Source organism: Triticum urartu, chromosome 6A (genome assembly GCF_056163025.1).
Source record: "Triticum urartu cultivar PI428250 chromosome 6A, HENAU_Tu73, whole genome shotgun sequence".
Taxonomy (NCBI): domain Eukaryota; kingdom Viridiplantae; phylum Streptophyta; class Magnoliopsida; order Poales; family Poaceae; genus Triticum; species Triticum urartu.
Window position 1 is genome coordinate 418,190,918 of NC_141878.1, and position 27,967 is coordinate 418,218,884.

General features: G+C 47.9%; 1 long non-coding RNA gene across 2 annotated transcripts; it reads left to right on the forward strand.

The window, feature by feature from the left end:
• On the forward strand, positions 1-27,967 carry LOC147965484 (uncharacterized). 2 transcript variants are annotated; one of them, XR_015608371.1, is made up of 4 exons: positions 1-316; positions 1,448-1,522; positions 4,021-4,110; positions 27,677-27,967. It is a non-coding gene; the product is annotated as an uncharacterized LOC147965484 (long non-coding RNA). The 2 variants fall into 2 exon arrangements; XR_015608370.1 differs by lacking the exon at positions 27,677-27,967 and having other exon boundaries at positions 5-316; positions 4,021-6,464.

The following is a 27,967-nucleotide window of genomic DNA, read 5'->3' on the forward strand; positions in this document are numbered from 1 at the left end:
ACCATCCCGACGCCTAGACGAACCCTAGTCGTCCACTCCTTCCCCCTCGCCCCGTTCTCTTCCTTCCCGCACACACCCGAACCACCACCGCCATGGCCGTCGTCATTCGCGCACTCCCCGTCATCCCCGAAGCCTGAGGTCGTGCCCCTGGACTTCGCCGTCGCCCGCTACTTCCTCTACTGCCTCCCGTTGAAGCTCGGCGCCACTACATCGCCTACATCGAGTCATCTTCCACCTCCGGCCGCCGCTCATCGCCGCTTCAATTTGTCGCCTCCAAGCCTTCCCCGAGCTTGCTTTGCACCTCTACAGGTTCGCGGTGAGGTCCCCGACCGATTCCCCTCGTTCCCTAGTTCAATCCACCCCGTTAGGCGCCGCCCCTGTGCTCGTCCATGGCCACCATGGCCGGAGCCCGAGCTCCTGCGTACATACTCTGCTGCTGCCTCCCCCTCACTATCGCGCCCTACCTCACCTGCAGGCCCCTTCAGGCTGCGCCCGAGGCGCTCGCTCGCCGGGCCGCCTACAGACGTCCATGCCGCCCGAGGCGCGCCCCGCTACAGCCGCCGCTGCCGCACTCGTACTGCTGCTCTTGCCGCTGCCGCGGCAAGTACTGCTACTGCTGCCCGCTATGCACTACTGCTGCTCCTTGCGTGCTACAACGCTGCCCCTCACCCGCATCGCCCGACGCCGCCGCTCCCCTGCTGCTGCCGGCTGCGCGTCCCTCTTGCCCATCGCCGCCGGCTTCGTCCATGGCCTCGATCAGTGCCGCGCAAGCAGGCTCACCCCTTCGCTGGCCGTGGCCTGGGCCAGTACCTAATGGGTCCAAGCCTAGTTTAATTAGAGGGGTAACCTCCCCAATTAGTATCTAGTAAAAAGGGGGGAGGCCCTGTTAGATTTATTTAGTGCTAGTTAAATTTTACACCCCATGACATGTGGGTCCATTGACCCTGTTGACCAGTCAAAGTTTGACTGGTCAACCTTTTGACTGCACTGTTGACTAGACCCCTGTACCCCACCTGTCATACTAAGAGGCTAGTTACCCTCTGGGTACACATAGCAGTTTTCCCATTTAGTATTTCGAATTAAATTAAATCCAGAAATTTAAAAAATCATTTAAAACTTTGAAAAACCATATAAAATAATTCGTAACTCGGATGAAAATACTTTGTACATGAAAGTTGCTCAGAACGACGAGACGAATCCGGACACGTAGCCCGTTCGTCCGCCACACATCCCTAGCATAGCAAACTCGCAACTTTCCCCCTCCGGTTCATCTGTCCAAAAACGAGAAACACCGGGAATACTTTCCCGGTTGTTTTCCCCCTTCGTTGGTATCACTTCGTACCGCGTTAGGGCACACCTAGCACCGCGTATTGCCCTCTTATGCTTTGTGATGCTTTGATTGCCCTGTTATTTATTGTGTTCCCCCTCCATTACTTCTTTCTGGTAGACCCCGAGATCGCTGCCGATACCCCCGAGATCAACTACATCGACGACCACCCCTCCTTCTTGCCAGAGCAACCAGGCAAGCCCCCCTTTGATCACCAGATATCGTCTATTCTTCTCTCTACTGCTTGCATTAGAGTAGTGTAGCATGTTACCGCTTTCCGTTAATCCTATCCTGATGCATAGCCTGTCTTTGCTACTACTGTTGTTACCTTTACCTGCAATCCTAAATGCTTAGTATAGGATGCTAGTATTTCATCAGTGGCCCTACATTCTTGTCCATCTGCCATGCTATACTATCGGGCCGTGATCACTCGCGAGGTGATCACGGATATATACTTATACATAATATATGATACTTGTGGTGACTAAAGTCGGGTCGGCTCGTAGAGTACCCGCAAGTGGTTCCGATGTGGGGGCTGAAGGGGCAGGTGGCTCCATCCAGGTAGTGGTGGGCCTGGGTTCCCGACGGCCCCCGACTATTACTTTGAGGTGGAGCGACAGGGTAGGCGGAGACCACCTAGGTGAGAGGTGGGCCTGGCCCTGGTCGGCGTTCGCGGTTATTTCAAAATAACACGCTTAACGAGAACTGGGTATTTGATCTGAGTCTGGCTACTGGCCTATATGCACTAACCAACTACGCGGGAATAGTTATGGGCACTCAACGTCGTGGTATCAGCCGAAGCCTTCGTGACGTCAGTGACTAAGCGGCGCGCGCTGGGTTGGACCGTGTAACGCAACTTCCTTTGTAATCACTACAAAAAAATACACTTCCGTGATGATACGTGTTTGTCACAGTAGGTCGCTTTTTTGTCATGCATGTACATCCATGACAAATTTATGACAGAATCAAGATAGTCATACTGTGCTATCGTAGAAGTGTTCCATGACATTACCAAAATTATCATCACGGAAGTGTCCACTTCCATGACGATAAATCGCGCGTCACACAAGTGCTTTCGTCAAGGGTGACCGACACGTGGCATCCACCGTAACAACGTTAATCTATCGGGTCGGGTTTTGGATCCGATAACCCGTTAACAGCCCCGACCAATGGGGATTTTCCACATGTAAAATCATCATTGGCTAGAGGAAACACGTGTTGGCTCATCGTCGGGATAGATGTCATCCACTCACTGGACAGAAGGCGCCTATGATACGTCGACACGTGGCACGGCCCAATAAGTTTAAATGGGCCGGCCCAACTAAAGGCCCACAAGATTTTTGCGGACCATAATGGGCCGGCCCAGCTAAAGGCCCATGAGATTTTGCTGACCATAATGGGCTGGCCCAGCTAAAGGCCCACAAGATTTCGCGGGCCATAATGGTCCGGCCCGGGTAAAGGCCCACAAGATTTTTGTGTGCCATAATAGGCCGGCCCAGGTAAAGGCCCACAAAATTCTTGCGGATCATAATGGGCCGGCCCAGCTAAAGGCCCACGAGATTTCACCGACATTAATGGGACGACCCAGCTATAGGCCCACAAGATTTTGAGGACCCTAGTAGGCCGGCCCGTTAACTGGCTGCCATGTTTTGGGCCAAATGCCGGCTCATATTTGATCCGGTCTATTAATGGCCTGCCACGCTCCGAGCCTAATAGTGGCCCATATGAGATCCGGCCCGTTAAAAGCCTACCACGTTCTAGGCCAAATTACGGCCCAGATCAGGTCCGGCCCTTTAAGAGGTTTTGGGCCTAATTATGGCCCATATCAGATTCGGCCCGTCAACTGGACACTATGCTTTTAGGCCCACTTGCTAAAGGCCCACTTAGTAATTCGGCCTAATATTAGTTTTGGCCTGTTAAGGGCCCGTTTAACATTTCGACCATATATTAATTTCAGCCTGTTAAAAGCCCGTCATATAGTTGGGCCTAACTACGGCCCGGTTTGCATCCGGCCTGCTCGCAACCGAAATCTGATTGGGCCAAACAAGGATCGAGACAATTTTTCGGCCTGTTAACAGCCCGTGATTTGATTCGCACAATCATGGGCCGGGGTTCATTTCGGGCTGCTGCCGGCCCGTGAGCTGATCGACACGTTTCAGGCCCAACCTACATCGTGATTGCATGACGGCCCGATTATGTACCGTAATTTTATGGTTTGGCCGGTTTACTGCGAAGACAGGATATATATACAGTAAAATAATTGTGGCATCGTGAATAAGAAAAAACCTATACTATACAATAAAGAAATTATGGCATATTACATCCACTGGGCATCAAAGTTTGCCACTACGATAATAAAGCACAAGCAGACAATAGATTACATACACCGGGCATCAAAGACCGCCACCAGTGCAAATAAACACGCTGACAAAATAATATACAAAACCGACAACACTTCAATAGAGTTCAAGAAAGGTTAGCCCTGCTGGGGAGCTGCAGCGCAAGCAGCTGAGCAAGATGATGAGACTGCGCTTGTTCAACACTTATATCTTCCTCAATATGAAAGATAAACAAGCAGACAGCTGACAAGTTTTGCATACAAAAGTATCAGTGCTGACAATTCATCACATTTCTTACTGACTAATAGAGTGACACAGTTTAAATTTGCATTAACACAATATGGTATTGTTCAGGTTAAGACATGGCAGGAAATGACATTGTGAAGGAGTTGACAGCTTCACGACACCACTGGATTACATATCAAGAACTCATAAGTATCAATGGTTAGTGTGCTGTCAATTTATACCATTTCAGATTGGCAAATAAAGAGACGGTTTAAATAATAGTAGAATGATATGACATTGTTCATAGTTAAGACATTACAGAATATGACATTGTGCTGTAGTGGGTAGGTTCACCACACCACTGGATTATAGATGAAGAATGGAAGCATACATGCAGTGCAAAAGAAGATCACTTGCTTTGTATAGTTTAATTTACATGGTATGAAGAAGGACTTGGTTGTACAACCGAAAACTTAAATTGAGAAAGGACGAACTTTTGTTTATGAACTACATATAATAAACTTTAAACAAGAAATTTGATGCAAACACCAAAAATAAACAGTTGTTGCAGTCATGCCTAACTAAATATATACAACAAAGTTTGAAGGCTTGAGATGGATAAACTTACATTATTGGTGAAGACAGGCTCTATAAAGGCCTTGTCTATGCTGATGGGGGGCAATTCAAGAAGTTTACCATAGAATCTTCTTCAAAAGCATTGCCTTTATTCTACATTTTGTTAAGAGTAAATATAGATGTGATAATATACGAAAAAATGGAGAATATTTAAGATAAGATGAAGAGTGATGCTACATAACCAAGTAGCTATAAATGTAAGTGCAGCAATACAGGCAAAAGGTACAGCCAAGAGCAATGCACAGCTAAACTTCTTCAGTACCAACCTTATGGTAAGAGTAAATATAGATTTGATGTGTAGAAAATGGAGGGCAAAGGAAAATAAGCTGCAGAGTGATGGTACATGAACAAATACATGTCATTATAAGTACACTGATAAAGGACAACATATACTTACAAGAAGAATGCAGAGCTAAAAAAACATTGGCATTGGATATATTCTACACTAATGTAACCATTCATACAGATCAGATAATTTAGAGTGAACAATTGGTAAGCAAGCTATCATGCATACTACTGTCACATAATGAACCAGGTATGTATGCAAGTACAGTGATACAGGACAACAGGTGCTAACAAGAGCAAAGCAGCAGACAACATATTTGTGATATCCTGTTGTTCTTGTCAAACCAGAATTCTTCTTCGAGCAGATTTCCTGCAAAAAAGATCCATAAGGCACATGCGGAAAAGTAGAAGTTCAAATTGTCTTGTGATTTCATAGACAATACCTCATCCTGGGAATGAGACTAGTGCATAACAAGGTTTTTCCATTCAATGTCTTCTAAATTTAGCACAGGAGACTTCACCGGAAATTCGTTTATAGACTTGCCATCAAAGTGTGATTTCCTCAGGTAACACCGATACTGCTGCAATACTTCCTTAAAAAGCACAAGCAAGCTTTGCTCGTCATGATTATCCAGATTGACCCTCGCCTAGTTACAACAATGTAATGTAAATCATTGATGTGTTCAATCAGCAGAAAACAGGAAAATAATAACCATGAATAATAGCACTTACACGTAAGTTGGACAGGAAGATGTGAAAATGGTGTTTGTCTTCACAATAATCTTCCCATGATGGGAATATATGCACGTAGTCCCTAACAACATTGAAAGCATTGTCTTTTAAACTGGGAATAAATGGAATGGGGTTCCAATCTACAGGAATTGGTCGTCTCTGCAGTTGGGATAGGTCTTCGGCCGGTGGACTTGCTGTACTTTTTGCTGGAGTGGGATTTTTCTGTGGTACAGCTGGTGCTATGGCAAATGAAATCGGTATACCTTTTGCTGGAGTGCAGGTCCTGTGTGGCGGGGCTAGTGGTGTGGCAAGTGAAGTATGGGTACAGTCTGCTGGAGTCGGTCCTACATTTTGTATCACTGGTTGTACAACCAATATAAGTGGGGTGCTGTCTGATTTCTCCGGCACCACCACGTTTTTAAAGGACTTTGCTGGTGCTCCTTCAGGTTCGGCAATCACCCTCTTCCTTTTTGATGTCTGATGCACAAGAACAACATTTGAGTGGAAAAACATGGTATGATGACAGATGGAATATGTATTGATAATGGATGGGCATGGCATCTTGACATATATGATGAGTAAACTAAGCAGATGGCAGTGCAACAAAGTAGAAGAAATGCAAGACAACATATGTAAGATACGCGCAATCAATAAAACCTTGCCAAATTAGAACAGGCACCTTGATGGGTGAACATGACAGGCCATCTGCCTTTGACTCCTCGAGGTTAGAATAGTCATTAGGATGATATTCTGAACAAGAATCAACAGGTGGGGAGCGTACGAGTTTCATTACTTCTAGAATGGCACTCAATGCCTTGCTGCCAATTTTGTAAGTCATTGCAGTGTTCCACAATATTCTTCTGATGCGCGGATTTTGATATTCACTGTAATTGCGTATAATATCTGAGAACCATGAAAACATAAATAGTTGTGAGATTATCTTTGTAATGCAGATGATATTCTAATATAGGGGCGCCCCTGTAAACACTTGTGTGCTATCACTGGATTCTGATAAGAGAGCTCATGTGTGCTGTAATATGGTGCATGCATTTATATAATCTGGCACAAGTACACAAAAAATAGGCTCCAGAAGTAAGGATAGCTGGTAGATGATAGGTTCATAATATACTGTATAGAGAGTTTATTGCCAAACCATGATAACAATAGCACACAACAACTAGGCAGATCATAGTGTACATAACAGGGGTACACCATAACCAGGATATATAAATCGGGAAAGTGGAACTGGTTGGAAATTATGGTGTTGTATTGCCGCTAGTAATTGAAAGCCTATCGATCACGTACATGCCAGCTCTATCAGCTGTTGACTGCAGATGTCCCTGCTCCCCTTCCTGACAAGGAACATACTATGCTTCCCATACAGAACACCGCATGGGCCGCCGCCGGAACCACCGGCCCCACCGCTTGTGTTCCTCCGCCACCCCCACCCCCGCACCCACCCGTGTCGAGTTTTCTTCGTTCGACGAGGCCCCACTACCGCCCCCCACAACCACTGTCCCCACCCGAGCCCCTTCGATCGCACCGGTGAACTCCGACGAGCTCTGAAAAATCGATTGACCCAATTTTGAAATTTAGTCTACTGTGATTTAACTAGTGTGGAATATAAAAGGGGAAAACCATAAGCATTGCGAGTATGGTGTTGAGCGTGCCATGGCGGATCTGAAGGTGCAAACCGGACAAAGACAACTTCACAACCAAGACAAGAAATCAGAGTAAAGAAGTGGCAATCTATTTTCTTGCTGTGATAAATAAGTTGAGCAGATACGAAAGAGTATCGCCTCTGGTGCGGCGCCGTGTACGCATCTGCTGAGAATTTGATGATGCTGCGGTAGCGATGGCTATCGGCGGCGTGGAAGCAGATCTAGGAGGGTAGACAGTGGTGGCGGGGCGCGGTGGACGAGACGGTCATAGGAGCAGCGCCGACAAGGTGGATGACGGCGGGGATGAAGCGAGAGGACGGGATGCAAGGATCCCGGTCCGAAGCCGTGGATGAGAGAGGTCGATCTCTTGTAATGGACGACAGCGTCGGGGTATCATCTCTGGCATGGTGGAGGAGGACGGCGGTGGATGGGGTGGCGGACAGCGGCGGACGGAGGAGGGTGGGGTGGAGAGGGTGTTTTGGCGCCCACGGAGTACGAATGGGGAAAAGGGAGGTAGAGAGGAAGGGGGGAACCATGTATTCAGGGCGCGCTTGTCTCAAATGCGAGGAAATTTACAAACTTAGCCCCTGTTTCAAATTTCTACTACATCACAACAACACTAGTCGGTTGGGGATAGGACGGTAATCTCGTATACACCGAATATTTGCCGACGAGAGTTTGTTTTTGGCGCCCACCGTGTATGAATATGAATCGGGGAGGGAGTCGATTTCGGCCAAGGACACACTGTGTTTTGGCGCCCATCATGTATGAATCCGGGTGAGAGGCGGTTACGTCACGTTTGGGTGAAATTACAAACCTACCTCTATCAAAACCTATAGAAATCTAGCATATAGGCTTTGCGTGGCAGGGATAGGCAGTAGTGATTTCCATCTCGCAGATTTTGGTTTCGGGCGGTTACTACGACTTTCCCCGTTTCGTTGAAATTTTGCAGAGTGCACGTTACCGTGCCAACTCAATTCGAATCCCGTTTGTATTCTATTTTTTTTCCGGGCGGGATCCATTTTCAATTGGAATTACATTCTATATACATCATTTTTTTATATATACTTTCAAAAGCACAACAAATAATTATGCTCCTTTATATGTATAATATGATTTACAAATACAACGATCTAGAAATCTTAAGGTTGAATTCGAAAAAATTTAACCAAATTATGTTCTACTAAAATGTATGGATTAGTAATATCTACATATTAAATAACATAGATGTGCGTGAATTCATATGAGTATGCATGTTTGATAGATCAATTTTGGTTTGAGTATGGATTACATGTATGATCATCTCGAATTCAAATATTTGAATCCCTTTTTTGTTCACTCCTTTCATGCCCATCTCTCTCGCATGCATGCTCCTTCAGGTAGCTATCACTCTCTTTTCTCCAGCTCACCCGCACGCTCACTTCATGTTGCTCCTATCCTCGCAAACATGGTCTCTCGACGTCTCCCTTGAGAAGTGTCACACTCTCCCTATCATTATAAATTACACAGTTTTCATTATCTCTCACGTCTCTACTGTTCTCTGGTATCACTCGGTACCTAAGCTTTCTTTTTCACCGCCAAACACACAGTCTCCACTCGTCTTTCACTTTGTCTTTCTCTCTATGGGATTCTCTCACACACCCTATATGTCTCTACATATGACTCATACCACTAAAATTACTCTCTCTATCTCTCTTGTAGACACAACATTTGTTGCGGTCTCCTTTTCGTCTCCATCCCAGACTGACATTATTCATTTGTTTACCGATCAAACAACCCCGACTACCGTCTCCTCTCTCTCTCTCTCTCACAGACACACACACACAACTCCTGCTTCCACTCCCCTTCCCGACTACCGTCTCTCTCTCTCTCACACACAAAACTCCCGCTTTCGCACCCCGACTTGTATTTCTCTCACAAACATTTATCGACTAGCTAGCCTCTAGATAGGTTTATACACCCGCACACTCGTGCTTCCACCATCGCATACATGTCTCTCTCCCGCTCCTTGTATCTATGTAGATTTTTCTTCCCTTCTTGAGACACGCCCTCTCGATCGTGCACACACACACACTATCGCCTCATTTTAAGCTGATACCTATCGCACACACACTCCTTGTGTCTTTGTCACACATGCACTCCGTCCTCCTCCACTCGCCCTCTCTCTCACACACACATGGGCTTTTTGCAACAACTAGCAAGATGCCTTATTTGCAACTCCTTGCATGGAACATCAAGATGCATTTGTATGAGTAATTTATCTTGTGGGGGAAAAGGATGAACGCGGGAAGGCCTTATTTGCAAATGTGGAGAGGGGTGTGGGTATCTTTTTGCAAAATTGCCATAGTTTCCTTCCTATCCGTCAGATATAGACGGACGGCCTATATTGCAGGATGGCAGGTACACGATCATCACCGACAATGCTTATTATAAGAGTAGGGATAAAAAATAGAGTTGGTGATGATGGTGGGCCTGCCATCATGCAATGTAGGTCGTCTGATTTATATCTGACGGATAGGAAGGAAAATGTGGCAATTTACCCGCACTCTTCACCACATTTGCAGATAAGGCCTTCCCTCGTTCATCCTTTTCTCCCACAAGATCTTGATGTTCCGTGCAACGCACGGGCATCTTGCTAGTAAGAGTAGAAATTAGACATATACCACTTCTCGAATCTTGAAACCAACAACATTCCTCCCTTATCTCATCAAAACCGCCAAAGGAATATATTTTGAGTGAAACATAACATATTTTTAGTGATATACGTATTTCAAAGCTAGACTTTTTTCTATCAAATTGGTGAATATGTATTAATTAATCTACTTTGCTCATGTGGCAACGCATTGGCACATTGCTAGTAGTTATTATAATTTTTTGGACACCAGACAAACGGTGGAGTACATATACGAAGAGAAGAGGCGCACGCACGCAGTCGGCCTCTCGCTGTCTCGCACACATGAGTGTTACATAAAGGCGACGTTAACAAATAAACCCTAAAACCCTAGGGGCACGATTGCTACATTCGCGGGTATCGGGTACGTGGTGGAGCACCTTTGTAGGAATAGTCAGCTCGCGTGATAATTTGATCCGTAGGAGTTGATGGTCGGGACCACAGGTGAATGACTTGGAGCGCGGTGGCTCGCCAGTTGCCACAGATCTAGTAGCCACGTTTAAAATATCAATTTTTTAGCAGGGTTAAGAGTTCCGATTTTCAATGGCGCGTTATAAGTAGTAAGTAGTTTTTAGAACGATTGGTATGGAGCGAAAATGGAATTCATAGTACTACGTACCTCCTTGGCGTATGGTTGTATGGTTTTTTTGCGATGGAGGTTGTATGGGTTTATGTTGCGAGATGTTGAACCTGGTAGTTCTAGGGCAAATACTATGGTTTAGATTTAGATGCTGGTTTTCTTTAATGAAAATCGGAAGGGGAAACCCTTCTTCGATTAAAAAAACTACTACCTCCATTCTGGTTTACTAGTCCCCATCGTACTTTGGGTCAAAGTTTGTCCACGAACTTTACTTGTAAAATGTGAATGGAAAACGAGATTTTGTTATACCCAAACAAAAAAGGACTGGAGGGAGTGATTGCTCTGACACGGACGCGACCTCTCATAGCGCATGCATTGAACCGGCGCGCCGGCCAAGAGGGCCGCACTCGCTGCAGGCCCGGCTGAGCACGCCTCCTCGCCGTGTGCAACCAGCTTAAGACTGCCCCGCCTGCCTTCATTGAATCCGCGCATGTGCCGGCAACATGTCCTTCCGCGAGCCGGCAGACATTTTAGAACACAAAAAATGACTAAAATATAATTAATTTACGCATGGTCCTGACTTGTTGTGCTCGCACTGGTAGCAGGAACTACTAGGGGATTTTCTTTATTTATAACTCTCCTCACATTTTTTTGGCTTTGAAGTGAATCATGGTTGTGGACATTATGTATGAATGTGCAGATATCTGTGAACATGAGTTTGATGTGGAAGTTGAACTTGGAATGTCGGGCTTGCGCGTGAACTATACCATGTCCAATGCTTCGTCTGTTATTGTTTGGAAAGTAATTGCTATTATTACATGACCCAAAAAAAACATTTTGTGCCACATCAGTAGATGCACGGACATCACAACCGGCATGCTGACTGGATAAACATTTGAACCTAGCTATTATGAAGGAAATTTTGTATTGACAATAGTTTTAGATAGCAGGAGACGCCTAGCCTGCTCTGCCTCTGCTAGCTTATTTCTGGCTTCTTCCATCTCTTCTTTGGCTTGGGTGAAGAGAGCATCTGATTGCTCTTTTCGCTTCTTCAGGAACTCAGCTACATTCTCAAGGGTTGTTGCACGCTTTCTTTCAACCTTTACTAATGCCACGAGGACACGAACAACTGACGACTCCACCTGGCTTGTGTGTAATCCAACATCATCTGGGAATTTGCACCTTGTGTCTAATGCAACATCATTAGGGAACTGGCACCTTGTGTGTAATCCAGCCTCATTTTGGAAACATGATCTCGAGGTTGACCATACTTCCCTCCTCGCAGGAACTGCATCCTGACATGAAGTTACTTCTTTTTTAGATCAATACTCAGAGCAACCTAGATCCATTTAGTAGAAGCCAGATAAACAGAACTCGGAGAAGTGAATTCAAAAGGAAAAAATAAATAAAAATAGGCTACAAGGTGAGAACACCCACTTCCTACATCAAGCTAAAAACGAAAGCATTAGGACGATTAAGACTCTTCTTATTACACATCGAAGAACACCACGCTTAAGAGAAACAAAAACTACAACATATACACATCGAAGAACATGAGGCTACACGAAAGTAATTGAAAGGGTGTTACTTACCAAAGCTCGTTTTACAGGTTCAGGGCAGCTCCTCTTTAACTTGCCACGCTCCTTGAAGATGTCCCGAATATCCCGTGTTTGGTCTTCATTGCTCCTCTGCATGTTCGCACTCGTGGTTTTAAAATCTCAACATGGCAAGAAAAATATACTACTAGTAATACTCGCGCATCTTGTGGGCAACATTAAAGCACTCGTCTACCATGTTAGAGCATCTCCAACAAGATAAACTACTCATACAAATGCATCTTGATGCGTGCAACGCATGGGCATTTTGCTAGTTCTAAAAACCTTTCCATCATTTGCCACACTACTGGTTGCAGATGAAAAACCTACCCAAGCACAGCACGATACAGGAGCGACGCACAATTATAAGCTGATATTCTGTTGGACAATGGAGGCTATAACCAATTACTTTTACGGGAACAATAGCACCTAGGAAATTTGAAGGGTAGGTATGAACAAAATTGGAACTGCACATGTACTGCTAAGTGATTCAATACGCACATTACCAATCGAGGAGGAGAACGATGGTCGCGGCGGCCTCTGTGAGTCATGGTCGGCAACGGGAGTCAGTTCATTGTCCATGACGGTGGTACTTCTGCACTTGGCGTCAGCTTCCGGGAAGCAGATCCGAGACTATGGAAGACGATGCCGGGGAAGAGGCTCTGTGTACGACGACGACGACGGTGGACCGGCTCCAGTGCGGCGTACGAGGTCGTCGATGAGGCAGATGCGCTGCGGTGGACGAGTGCGCCGATGTAAAGGGGAGGAGCACGAAGGCTGCGGTGCCGTGGAGAAGTCTATTTTGCGGTGGGGATAGAAATTGGGGAGTATTCATGTGTACTACTCTGGGTGCCGGGGTGGGGTTGGCTGGGTAGGGTGAACCTGAAGTTACGAAAACAGCCGCCTACCAAGCGTCATCCGTAGGCCTATTCCTAAGGCTATGATGGTAACTTCCCACTGCTCGAATCAGGGTCGCGGGAGATTTTCCCGTCGACCTCAAAATTTTGTGACACTGGACTCCCTGTTTGGCGTGTTGAGTGATTCGGCTAAGCAACCAGCGAGTAGTAGTAGTAAACTCTGCATATTAGGTTTGACCGAAGTCAAACTTCCTAAAGTTTGACCAAGTTTATAGAAAAATATAAACATTTACCATAACAAATATGTATGATGTGAAAGTACATTCAATAATGAATCTAATGGTATTTATTTTTATTGTATATGTTAATATTTTTTGTTATAAGCTTTCTGAGAGTTTACAAAACTTGACTTTGACCAATGCTAATACGCGGACTTAAATAAAAACGGAGGGAGTACACATTTGTTTTCTTAGTTTGTAGTGAACTAATCATTTGTTGAAATTGTGAAATAAATATATTAGGCTATTGACTTCGAATGTAATGGTCTATACAATTCAATAGTTACAATCATTGTCGAATCCCAAGATGTATACAAGGTCTATAGTACTTCACAACATGCTCAAACTCACATAATCCCAGTCAAATGAGAATCTAAATGCATTTCATAGTTATTACTTTGTAGGATGCAATAAGAACAACCATAACTCTACATCAGCCATTATAGAAGCAACATTTTGACATATCCCAATGTGTGAATGAAACATGCAGAGAGAGCTTTTGAAGATGGAGCATATAGGGCGGGAAAGATTGTATGTATGTGGACGAGAGAGTAGGAGACAAACCTAACGAGACAGAGAGAGAGAGAGATAGAGAGAGAAAGAGAGAGAGAGAGAGGAAGAAGTTAGGTCTGTGAGAAAGATGCATACATGTAATATACATGAGATGCGTGTGCATCTGGATTCTATATACGTGGAAGGAGAAGAGACAACATGTTTGATGAAAGAGCAGGAAAAACATGGACGAGAGGGGAAGGATCTCATGGGTTGAGGGATTGACAATTTTGTGCGGGGGAGAGAGGGATTGGTAATTTTGTGCAAGAGAGAGAGAGGGTGGGGGAGGAGTCAGTCAGCCGTCGTCACATCACCCCGCATTCTCTAGAGAGGTGTGGTCGCCGTCTTCGATCTACTCGTTGCCCTCTTTGAAGATTGAGGTGTTGTGCATGTTGGGGTGCAAAGAAGCACAAGTGAGAGTGGTCGCCATATAACCTTGGATGGGGATGAATTGTGTGCTCGGGGGAATGTGTGTGTGTGTTGTGCTGCGTGTGTCTCTTCCTCTCTCTCTCTGTGTGTGTGTGTGTCAGATATTGAGAGAAAACAAACCTAAGGAGAGAAATGGGTATTCACGAAGAGATTGTGCGGGCCTTGAGGTGGGCAGGGGCCGGGTGAGGGTGTCAAAATGTGCGCGCTGATGCATGTGTTGCATGCGACCGTGCGAGGGACGGACGAATCGAGAGAGATGGTTGTTGTGTTACGGATGCTCCTCTCTCTGCCTCTCTCTCTCTCCCTCTCCCTCTCTCTCTCACACACACACAAGTAAACTAGAAGACTGTTCTCTCATGTATACACAACGTATCGGCATCTGTCTATGTCTCACTCATGCACGATCATTCACATTCACACCTCTCTATGTCTGTATCACACGCACACTGTCTCCACATTGCCCTTCCGCCACAACACACATATGGACACATACACACGTTCTCTCTCAGTCACACACACAAAGTCAGTATTAAAAAAAACTAGGGCGCACCTAAAACGTCCAAATCCAAATAAACACAAACTGGAGCTAAATTCAAATATATGGAAATATTGCTGCGTCAAGAACTTACACAGGAAAAAAAGTTGAGTAATATTCGAGGATTGTTTTCACACACACAAAAAGGTTCGGTGGATGTCCTTCGAGCGCGACACGGCGACGCACCGTTCGATCGACCGCGCGGCCGCGGTTCACGCACTTGCACATGATTCCGTATCGTGGCCGTGGTACTAAGGCTGGTCACAATGGGCAAGAACATAAGCTAGTAACTAATAAAAGCACTGCCTAAGTCTAATGTTTACGTGTACTAGTATGAGTTTCTTTTAAGTTTGACCAACCTTATATATAAAACTAAAGTAAGCTCCCACACGCGCACTCATCAATATGCCGCCGCTGCTGTTGCGCATGCCGGCGCCCGCCTGCTCCGGCCAACAATTTCTCACCCATCACCACCGTGTTGCCGCCATCCCTGTGCCATGAAGCCGAAGGCTCGCCCGCTCACATCGTCTGTAGTCCCTCCTCGCGATGCCGCCGCGCTGCCAAGCACGCGAGCAGCTGGTGGAGCCACGTCTATGCACGCAGCGTACGAAGAGGAGGACGAGCGCGTGCTCCAGCACATCGGCGAGGAGGAACTAGCGTGTCATTGTCGTCTCCGCCCGCGCGGAGGAGGCGCGCATGGTGGCTGTCGCGGCGGAAGCTGGTCGCGCGCGCGTCAAGCCCGCAAACCGGGTGCGAACGCGAAATCTACCTTTCTTGAATGCCACGTGGATCCTGCAATCTGAAGGAGCAATTTGGGTCAGTCGACTCATGTGGGCCGTTTGATGCAACATGGATGGCTAGAAGGGCTTCTTCCACCTCTTCTGCCGTCTTCTTCCTTCGCTCCGTCGAACTTCTTTGACAAATCGACTGACCCAAATTATACTACTAGTACGAACGTATTAAGTACAGTAGGAACACGAAGATACGAGCAGTAGTACCAACTGCAAGAAGAACAGTAGTAAGACATAGTACTAGTACTACTGTATGTACTAAAGAGTTCAAATAACGAGAAAGAACATAAACATAGTTTTGTTGGGGCCTCAGCACAACACACCCTTGAAAATAAACTAATAAGCAACTAGTCCGCTTGATACTGCAGTAGAACCAGCATGAGCGACGGCACTGCCACCTACTTGGAGTCCAAGTCCACGTCCTCGACTTCGTCCTCGTCCCTCTTCCTCTTCCTCTTTGCCGACGCTTCTTTGCTTGAACCGGACACTGGGCTATGCTTCTTCATCCAACCCTTGTAGATATTTAAACAAAGGTAGGCATCCATTGCTGCGTACAGGATGTGATCTTCATCTAATGTCTTCGACTCCCATGCATGATGAAACTCGTGATGAGGTTTCTTCAGTTTAGCGTACGAAGGATCAATCATGGCTGCTGCCAGGGTCAACATTGAAGGTTGAGAGGAGGACACCAGGCTTGCCTTCTGGAGATCGAAGGGCTGGCCTACAACGAGACCTATCCAACGCAGTAACGACTTTCACTCTTTTGTCCTTGAGGAAGTTCTTAAAATCTTGGCACTCAACGTCGGCATGGCATATGTGGTAGACCAAGTAAACATTATGTACGCGAACCTGGATCACGGCGGGCTTGTTCCTCTCTTTGTCCTTTAGATCCTTCTCTCATCCCAGGACTGTCGTGTACTCAACATCTAGCCCAGCGACCCACTCATCCGTTGAACTGTTGAACATGCGTAGGAAGCAAGCAAGCCATGCTTTCACCATCTCGGATCCACGTGTGTAGATGACGATGAACTGATCGCCGAACGGCTAATCTTAAGTGATTAAGTGTGCCACCTTATTGGCCGAACGGCTAATCTTTGACAATTGAAGATTGTTGATCAACTTCGAGATGCTCAACGCTTTCATCTTTAGGTCACGCATAGCAGACCTGTCAACGCTTTGAGAGGCATCAATGAAATCCCACAACCAAATTTATACTAAAAATATCAATATCTACAATACTCCCAAAACACTTAGGCGCGGTGCATTAACTTCTACCTCGTTTCTTGTTTCTTGACATATCAACCAATAGGAGATGTGGGTGTGCATGCTTTTAATGACTTGAGACTACCAAACACGACATGCAGTGGTTAGTTCATTGCATGCAATGCTATTAATTAGCAAATAAACATTAAGATCTCTCGTTTTCCCCTCCTCCTTGGTCACAGTGCACAATCTAAGATGACTTGCTCACCTAGACGGAGGGAGTACTGATTATAATGAGTATAAGAACTATGTTTTATAATGAGTGTAAAAATATTGATTTGACATTGTGAATGTTGACACATTGTGGAATAGTTTTTGAAGTCTGCAAAATTACTCAACTAGTGCTGTCGTTCTCCACAAAAAATGTGTTTACCAATGCATGCATGAACACTAGTTACTCTAACCCCCCTCTCTTCTTTAATTCTTTGCCACATCAGCATGTTTGCTATTCCCGTGTGCATGATACCAGCTAAGATACCACCATTATGGCCAGCCTTAATCATCGCATGCAATAATTTAGTGCACCTTGAAATATGAACATGTGTGGGGCATGTTTGTTTTTAATGACTTGAGACTATACCTAGCCCGGCATGCAAGATGACTTATTATGCACCGTTCCCCATACCTGCAGGAAGCCCGTTCGTCTCCAAATCTTTTCCTCTCCATGTGTGGAAAAAATATGCTTGCCAAACTCTCCTTCTCCCTCCGGCGGTTCCACCACTCCACCCCGTGTGAAAAAATATGCATGCATGACTCTCCTCCCCACACGCTCGTCCAATCCGTTGTGACCAGCAATATTTCCACCCATTCGCTCCCTCGTAATTTACTCCAACAAATATGCCCACGTAGCTATTACTTAACTATAGGTGCATTCGGTCATTGACATATGGGCCCAACAGGGGTCTGGCCCACATGTCAGTGACGCAACTGGACCGACAGTTAAGTCAGTGCAGCTCAGTCCATATCTTACGTAGGTGTGCCATTGCTCGCTATAAATACTGCGCCTCCCATGACATCGCTATCTCCTCCCCCTCACGTTCACGTTCATTGCTATCTCCTCCCCTCCCTCTCACGCCGACCACCATGGCATCGCCCCTCCCAAGCCCTAGGAGCCCCTCGCTGCACCATGCGGGCGGTCACGCGTCACCGTTCTGCTCCTCGCCGCCACTAGTCGAGGAGGACGCGTCGGTGTTCCGCTCCTCGCCGCTACGCGACGCGTCGCCGTTTCATTCCTCGCCGCCACTAGTCGAGGAGGACGCGTCGGCGTTCCGCTCCTCGCCGCGACGCGACGTGTCGCCGTTCCGTTCCTCGCCGCCACTAGTCGAGGAGGACGCGTCGGCGTTCCGCTCCTCGCCGCGACGCGTCGAGGTGGATGCGTCGGCGTTCCCAATCTCGCCAGCGCGCGCGCTGGAGGACGCGTCGACTTCCCGCTACGAGGAGAACGCCGCGCCGCCCGTTGAGCCCCCAAGCCTTGAGGAGCTTTGGAAATAAATGGATGTCGCCTTGTGGGAGGCTTTGCCTCCAGCAGAGCGTGCCAAAATAGAGGCAGAGAAGAAGGCCGAGGAAGAGAAGCGCACCGCAGAACAAGCTGCCTGGGAGGCCTATGTCGCGTCCGAGAGAGTCAGGCAATTGGATCTTTGGCAAAAGGCTCGTGCGAGGGCCGTGAGGGTGGCGGAGGACGCCTGTGCCGACGCCCTGAGTGCAGTCGGGCCCAAGCGCCTCATCTACGCTTGGCGGTACGTGGACCGGGTGCACGCTTCCAGCGAGGAGGAGTACCTGTTGGCGCCGGATCACCACACCGGTGAGATCGCGCTCGCCCGCCGGCAAGCTGCCAATCAGCACCTCGCGAGTTGCGAGGCTGAGGAAGAGGCGTTGTGTCGGCGCGCTGGGAAATGGCCGCGCACAAGGGCACTCGTGGCCCGCCGCAAGCGCTCCTGTGAGCGCCGTGGCTTTTAGGAGGAGTATAATTTTTGTTTCGTAAGGCGATCTCATTAGTTTTGGGACGCAAATGATAAATCCCGAACATTCATGAATTTTTAGCGTCCTTAATTAAGTATGTAAAAGGGAATATTGGAAACCTTGTGTATTCATATGCATTTTGCAAGTACGTGCATATAGCTCAAACTTTACTATATACTATCGCACTACACGTCTCTCTCTCAATATATGCTTGCAGACTGTGCTACTCCCTCCGTCCAGGTCAATAAGTCATCTTCGGTTGTGCACCGTGACCAAGAAGGAGGGAAGACTTATACACCTAGACGGAGGGAGTACTACTATTACTTATGTACGTGCAAATGCACGTTTTAACATTACGATGCGGTTTTTGTAAAAGTAGAAAAACAACACTAGTCAAGCTTGTGAAACGATTCAATGCAAAACAAATGCACAAATGCTCGTTTGATTGTTTACTTTTAGCTTCCTTCTCTATGGCTATTTCTTTGTCGTACTTTGTACGGAGTATCTCACTGGTTGGAAAGGCATGCAAATTCCCAAACCACTTCCTACACCCTGTATCTCACTGGTTGCCGGCGTTGACGTTGTCGCCCATGTCATCGAGGATGAGGTTGCCGAGGTCGGGGAAGAAGTCGTCGTTCGTGAAGTCGTCGCTGCCAGCAGTCGCGCGAGTGCGCTCCCCAAAAACTTGATCGCCCCTCTCCCGTACAGGATCACGAGAGGCGGGGTTCCGGAGGCCTGCTGTCCCTTCTCCCAGTGCACACCAAAAGGAGGGATGGAGAAGACTTGCTTGGCGGTGCAATGATCTGGAACGGTGGTGAGAAACTATATAGTGCGGGCCGGGTAGGTCGTGGGAGTATAGCTCTGTCCTCGGCTCGGCTCAATCCCGCAACCCGCGGCGCGTCGTGACGAGGCGTGGCGTGGCAAGGCGAGCGAGGAGGAGGAGCGCGCGTGTAGGTATCCTCTTCTCATGCTCATACAAGTGGTAGAAGAGCTCACCTTATAAAGGCCTACTAGCAAAATTCCAACATCGACCAGGCCGTCCATGAAACGGGAGTGGCTGTAGGGGACGTTGCGCCAGTTGAATATATGAGCAAGTTACTACGAGATTTAATCCGAATAAGCACGAAATAAATCATGACGTCTATAACAGAGATGAAACTAATCATGTGGACTAGCATAGTAGTAGGATACATAGTAGAAACATGAATTCTACCACGATTTCGAACAGGAAGGACATAAACACATACGGTGCAACAGGAGCAGCACCGTTGGCGTTGAGGTTGTCGCCCATGTCCAAACACCACGTAGACACGGTCTTTGAGCATGGTTCATAGTCGTTCCATGCTCGGGCATTAAAGTTTGTAACTATTTTAGATTAGAATATACTACTCCTCCAGTGCTAGTAGTAGAGCAGAGTCCTACTCTACTACTCTACTCAAGCAAGTTAGGGCATAGCATTGTAGGGAGTACCAGCACTGTGATCACTCAAGCAAGTTGTCTGGCATCGACATGACCCTACGCTGCTGGTATGTGTCCCGTAAGTCAAGCGACATGCTGTAGTCATCATCACCTGTCCACTTCCCGCAACACATATTTGCTTCTCCATCTTTGTCCGCACATAATCTTGTCCAATCTTCCATCCCCGCTAAGGCGCCTCCCCCCCTCGTCCGAAACCCAAGCACTAACAATGGCAGAACCGAGCAGCGTCCGCCAAAAGAGTGGCTGGAATTCGCTCCCCACAGAGGTAATCAAGCCCATTGTTTCGCGTGTGGACAATCTCAGTACCATGCCGCTCGCCGCGTGCTCATCGGGGCTGTACCGTTTACTCAAAGCCCTCAGGCCGGAGCTTTTTAAGCCAGCTCCTTGCTTGCTGATGCTGCCTGATCTACAGAAATGGCGTGTCACGCAACATAACGATCGTAGGGTGGCGAGCATCAACCCCCTTAACTGCGGTCCGATCCCCGTCAGCCTCAACTACATTAACGGTATGTACTGGGTCGGCATGAACACGTCTTGGATGGTGCTCGTCGACGGTCGCGGCAGCTGGATGCTCATGGAGGTCTACACCCGGCGATTGATCCCCCTTCCTTCGATTAACACTGCACTGCTTTGGCACCGCGGCCCAGAATACTCGGAATCTTACAGTAGCCAACATGATACCAAGTTTGATTTGCTCAAGGTTGTAATCTGCCAAGTGCCCACAAGATCTGTGAATTATAAAGACTTCAGGCTAATTGCATTCTTCAACCGCGGCCTCGCCTATCTGACAGGTCACTGCGGTAAGTGGATAAATCTGCACGTCCATCGCAGGATCATACATCCTTCATGGTTCTCTAATGCCATTGAACATAAGGGCTTCATTTACGCTGTCGACTCCTTCTATGGCTGGACGTATTGCTGGCCTACTCCAGTCATCGCTACAAACGGCTGTTACAGCAGTATGTTACTTTCCTATGATATCATGATGGCTTGCTTATATTACTATCAACATTTGCTGAAAAAATATTCATGCTCATAACAAGCTGTTCTTAAGATTGACTAAACCAAGAGCCCTTTTTTATTTGACTCCAACTTGATATGATGTTGTAGGCCGCCTGGTGTCCCTACCCTTCCTAATCCCAGAACCTTTCAAAGAAAAGCGGCATGGCAGTTGCAGGTGGTTCCTGGCTCGATCAGACGACGGCGAAAGATTGATGATCGTTCGCACGTACTGGACGTGTTGTTTCGCGGAATACAATCACAGTCACTGCAAGGTCTTTGAGCAGGATCCCAGCTTCTCTGGGCCTTCAGGAATTTTTGACTGGAGGTTGGTAAGTAGCCTTGGTACACGCTCTCTGTTTGTCAGACTGAATTATCCGATTAACCAGGAGATAACCGACGGTAAGGATCATGATGGCAGTGCGGTTTCGTTCATCAGGCAAAACTGTGTGTACACGACGTACCATGCGTCTGTGCATGCACCATACCCTGATATGTGCCGCCACGCTCTATAGCCCAAAGTAGGAGAGAGGGTCGCAAGTATCAGACTTCGACCTGCTGGCTGGACTTTCCCCCGTCAGGCACTCATCTGGTTAAAGCCATCAGCCAATCTCCATAGCTTAATAAATAGTAACGTCTAACTGAGCCAGTTAGTTAGATGCGTACACTTGGTGTAGTAGGATCTTTATTTAGTTTGATGCATACACTTGTTCTTTTTTGGTAGCCCTTTTGTAATGATGGCTGATGTTTGGTTTGGAAGAGCGAGCTGCGTCTTCACTCTTCTGGCCTGCTTACTGCTTCTGTTGCACCCCCAACCCGGGTTGTTGCTGTTGCTGTTTTCAATGTACAATCAGTAGTATATTTCGTCTGTTGGTTGAATAAATGTGTTGTTAGAACGACAACCACAATGTTTTGGAAGTCGTTGCACGGTTTGATCCTTTAGTGCCCCATACCGTACGTAGCGCATTCTATTTATCGTACGGAACACATTTTTTTTGAAACTTGGAACACATTTTCCACTTGTTGATAACATGCAGCCCACTGATGAAGGCCCAATAGAGAAGCCCATAATTAACTGGAAGGGAGGCTCTCACATGAATCCGGCCCAGGTACATGCTCATGGTCCCCTAAACATAAATAAGTAAATAAATAAGTAAATAAATAAATAAATAAAGCTAAATGCTCATGCACCAGTTCTTTGGGAAAATAGGTAGCCCAATATTTCTTTTTGAAGAATACCCAAGCTAGGCCTATTTGTTTTCTCCGAATTACTGGGCTGCAAATCTTTCAAGACGAGGAGGGATGCATTCCGGCCTGGCTTAAGAGTATGGTCAATGTCTGTTAAAAGTAATATCAAAAGGGGTTGAAAATTCCAAAAAAATTATAGCAAATGGGATATAAGTTTCTTTTTTTGTTTTTGTTCTTCACTGATATCTTATACATATTTCATTGGATTTAACATGATATAGTACTAATTTATTTTTGAATTTGTTTTAGTATGACTATTAATTTTTGGATTAAGAATATTTCGTTCCCCAGCAAAAATTTGCGAATTTTCAAAATTTCCCACATATTTAGTTAATTTTTTGACCCTGGTACTGACCAGAAAATGGCCAGCAATTCTAAAAATGGAAAACGGGCTGCAATAAATTCCATATGAATTAGAAGATGAGTAAAAATTATAAAAATAATAGCAAATGGGCTGTACACGCCATAGATTTCGAGGCTGACTTGTTTACGCAAGGCTTTGTCAGTGAACACACGATTCTAGCAGCAGTTAGTGTTGGATGTCCATCCAATGGCCGACGTGCTTCTTCAATCTCTGATCTTCCTGCTCCAGCCGCCTAAACTAGCGTCGGCGGGACTGCCTGCTCCCTCCTCTTGTGGCCCGCTGTGATGCCGCGCAGGCTTCCCCGGCCCACCCTACTCCCTCCGCTGGCCTAGCCGCACGCAATCAACTGCCTCGTTATTACGTGAAAAAAAAGATTCCTCCCACTGACATTTGGGGCGCACCGGTTGGGAGGCTGACCTATGGGCCTACTAAGTTGACGCGTACGCAGGGCTTTTCAACTTAGTCAACAAACGATTCTAGCAGCAGTAACCGTTGGATTTGAATCGAACGGTCCTGCTGCTTCTTCAATCGCTGCTCTTCTTGCATCAGCTGCCCAAACCAGCGCCGGGGAGACCGCCTGCTCCTGCTTCCAGTGGCCGGCTGTGCTGCCGATGAGGCCTCATCGCCCCCTACTACTCCCACCGCTAGCCAGGCCCTGCGGCGACAGCAGCCTCACACCGCAGCCGAACCAGTGAACCCTCGTACTCCTCTCCGCGTGGGCATCCACTGCCGCGTCTTCGCCGGCTCCGCATCGTCCCCTTCCTAGGCCTCGCCCTCGTCCACCGCCTTGGTGCTCTCGGCGCGGCGTGGTCAACGTGGTCAACGACATTCCATCGGAAGAGTACTGTACGTGGACAGGCTGACAGCTGGGTCCATGACCACAGCCCAGTTTTTTTTTTTGTGATTTCCCAAGTAAGTCGCTTTGTCAGGCCTGTTGGGCTGCAAATATTTCAAGACAAGGAGAGCTTTCATTCGGCTGGCCGAGAAAATGGCCCATCAGTAATGAGAAATGGGCTGTACATTTTTAAAACATATCAAACCGGCAATTAGTTTCAAACATCTTTTTTTCATTTCGAGATTTGAAATTACATTAATTTTTATGCGTGGAGAATTTGTTGGATTTTATATTATACATTTATTTTTAAAATCAGTTTGAATGTGAGTTGAAATTTCGGGATTAAAAACAGTTCGGACCGCACCGAAATATGTAAAATTTTGTATAATTTTTTAATCGTGGCCACAATATGGGCTGTAATGCTAACAAAAAGAATATGGGCTCCAAAAAAACCTTAATAATTAGCAAATGGGCTGTAAATTATTAGAAATAATGGCAGATGGGATGTATGCTGTTTTCCACAGATTTGAGGCTTTCCTAAAAAAAGGTTGACACACAAGCAGTGACTGTTGGATGGCCATCCAACGGCCGTCGTGCTTCTCCAATATCTGCTCTTCCTGCTCCAGCCGCTCAAACAGGCGCCGGTGGGACTGCCTGCTCCCTCCTCCCTGCGGCCGGCTCTGCTGCAGCGCAGGCCTCACCGCCCCACCGTACTCCCATTGCTGGCCTAGCCATCCCTTTACTCACCCACACCTGCTGTTATTCTCCGGCGACGGCAGGCGAACCAATAAACCCTCATATAGTCGTACTCCCCTCTGTGTGGGAAACAACCGCCGAGTCTTCCCTGCCTCCGTGTCGTTCCCTTCCTAGGCCTCGTCGTCATCCACCGCCCTGGTGCTCTTAGCGCGGCCTGGTCAACGTGGTTAATGACCGACATGCATCTGAAGTGGACTTTACATGGAGAGGCCGACAGCTGGGTCCATGGCCGCACGCAAGGAAATGCCTCCTTATTACGCGCAAAATAATGATTCCTCCACCTGACATCAGGGGCCCATCGAAAGGGCCTCTGTATTTCGTGAAAAAAACTTTACCGCCGCTGACAGCTCGGACCCACCAGCTATATCTTCGCACGCAAGGAAGTGCCTCCTTATTACGCACAAAAAAATGAATACTCCCCCTGTTAGCTGGACCCAGTATAGTGGCAGGCTGACTTGTGGGCCTACTAAGTTAACGGGGACGGAGGGCTTTGTCAACTTAGTCAATATGCATGATTCTAGCTCCAATGACCGTACGATGTCCATCCAACGGCCGTAGTGCTTCTTCAACCTCTGGTCTTCTTGCTCCAGCCGCCCAAACCAGCGCCGGTCGTGCCTCGTGCTCCTGCCTCCTGTGGCCGGCTGCGATGCGGCGGAGGCCTCACCGCCCCCTAGTACTCCCACCGCTGGCCAGGCCATCCCTCTATTCACCCACACCCCCTGTTATTCTGCGGTGACGGCAGCCTCACACCGCAGCGAACCAGTGAACCCTCGTACTCCTCTACGCGTGGGCATCCACTACCGCGTCTTCCCCGGCTCTGCGTCGTCCCCTTCCTAGGCCTCGCCGTCGTCCACCGCCCTGGTGCTCTCGGCGCGGCGTGGTCAATGTGGTCAAGGAACGGCTTCCATCGGACGTGGACTGTACGTGGAGAGGCTGACAGCTGGGTCCACGGCCGCAGCAAGGAAGTGCCTCCTTATTACGTGCAAAATAATTATTCCTTCACCTGACAGCAGGACCCACCAGACGGGCCACCGTATTTCGCCCCCTGACTGCTGGGACCCACCAGCTACATCTTCGCACGCAAGGAAGTGCCTGACAGTCGGGACCCACCTGGTTGAAGCGTACGTAGCGTTGTCATTTTGGTCGCGAACGTGTACGTACATATATACCGGTCGATGTAGAGGCGCGCACGTGTCGTAGTAGAGGCGGCCAGGGTGCAAGAAAGAAAATACGGCCACATATGTGTACATACGGGCGGGGTCTCGAACGCCTACTCACGCATACGTACGGCCAGGGCTCCTGTACATGGCTGGGTCGGAACGGAGAAACAACGTTGTGGTCCTGTTCATGGGGAGGCAACGGAATGCGTCGTGTTCATGGGGAGGCAACAGAATGCGTCGTGTTCATCGGGAGGGCTTGGACGGAACATGCAATGGAAACGAGGCCTGGCGTACCACAGAACGGAGGAAACGGCCATGTGTTCGACCGGCCACGTTTGAAACGGGATCCTATTCATCGGGAGGGGTGTGGCGTACCGCAAAACGGAGGAAACGGACCTCCTACAGTCAAAACGGGGGTCCTATTGATCGGGAGGGGTGTGGCGTACCGCAAAACGGAGGAAACGGACTTGTGTTGGAGTGCTACGGTCGAAACGGGGGTCCTGTTCATCGGGAGGGGTGTGGCGTACCGCAAAACGGGACTCCACGGGATACTGTTCATCTCCACCATCGACCCCCTCCAGCCTCCACGAGCTACTTTTCATCCACCGTCGACCTCCTCCAGCCTCCACCTGCGACTGTTCATCCACAGGCTCCTGTTCATCCAGCCTCCACCGCGCGCTACTCCACCGGCTACTGTTCAACCAGCCCTCTCCACAGGCTCCTGTTCAACCACCCCTCCACGGGCTACTGTTCATCCTGCCCTCCACGGGGTGGTCCTGTTCATCCAGCCCTCCACGGGGTCCTGTTCATCCAGCCCCAACCGGCTCGATCGATCGGGGTCCTGTTCATCCAGAGGCAACACCACGGGGTCTTGTTCATCCACCCCCACCGGGAACTGTTCATCCAAACCCCCCCGCAACGCTCACTGTTCATCTAGAGGCAGCATCGATCAGTTTTAGTTAGCAGCAGTAGCGAAGGAATCGCTCGATCGGGTTCAGTTAACACCATCGATCGATCGCTCGGGTTCAGTAACGCGTAGCCTGCAGTGCAATCGCTCGGGTTCAGTTAGAGCCCAACGCCTCGCTCGGGTTCAGTTAGAGCCAACGCCTCGCACACATGCACGTACGTGCACGAGAGAAACGCGCATCGCTCGGCCCCCGACCTCCCACCGTAACTGGGAACTCCCTGAAATTTTCCTCGCCCTTGCTTCTACCACGGTTTTTTCCGTCATGGACGGCCCAAAGAATGTCATGCAGCTGCGTCTCCGGCCCGCCCAGGACGAAAAGCCCATTTTCTGTCATGATTTTTTGTCATAGAAGTAGGAGCCCACCACATCTATGATGATACCGGGTTTTGTCACAATTATCGTCATAGAAGTGTCATATGTATGACAAAAAAATTTCGTTCGGCCCAAAATGTCACGGATGTGTCTTTTTTTGTAGTGAATGGAGGTTGCTAGGTCTGCTCTCCAGCCACCCTCGCAACGTGCAGGTGTGCAATGGGCGATGGGCCCAGACCCCTGTGCCATAGGATTTAGACCGGCGTGCTGACCTCTTTGTTGTGCCTAGGTAGGGCTGCGATGTGTTCATCTTCCGAGGCCGGGCATGACCCAGGAAAGTGTGTCCGGAAAAACGGGATCAAGCGTGTTTGGAAATGTGGTGCACCCCTGCAGGGAAGTTAATCTATTTGAATAGCCGTGATCTTTGGTAACAGGACGACTTGGAGTTGTACCTTGACCTTATGACAACTAGAACCAGATACTTAATAAAATACACCCTTCCAAGTGCCAGATACAACCGGTGATCGCTCTTTCACAGGGCGACGAGGGGAGGATCATCGGTTAGGATTATGCTATGAGATGTTACTTGGTGAACTTACCATCTACTCTCCTCTTCTGCTGCAAGATGGAGGTTACCAGAAGCGTAGTCTTTGATAGGACTAGCTATCCCCCTCTTATTCCGGCATTCTGCAGTTCAGTCCACATATGTTACCCCTTTTACATTTGATACCAATGCATACATATGTAGTGTAGCTCCTTGCTTGCGAGTACTTTGGATGAGTACTCACGGTTGCTTTGCTCCCCCTTTCCCCCCTTTCCTATACCCGATTGCTGCGACCAGACGATGGAACCCAGGAGCCAGACGCCACCGTTGACGACGACTCCTACTACTCTGGAGGTGCCTACTACTACGTGCAGGCCGCTGACGACGACCAGGAGTAGTTTAGGAGGATACCAGGCAGGAGGCCTACGCCTCTTTCGATTTGTATCCCAGTTTGTGCTAGCCTTCTTAAGGCAAACTTGTTTAACTTATGTCTGTACTCAGATATTGTTGCTTCTGCTGACTCATCTATGATCGAGCTCTTGTATTCGAGCCCTCGAGGCCCCTGGCTTGTAATATGATGCTTGTATG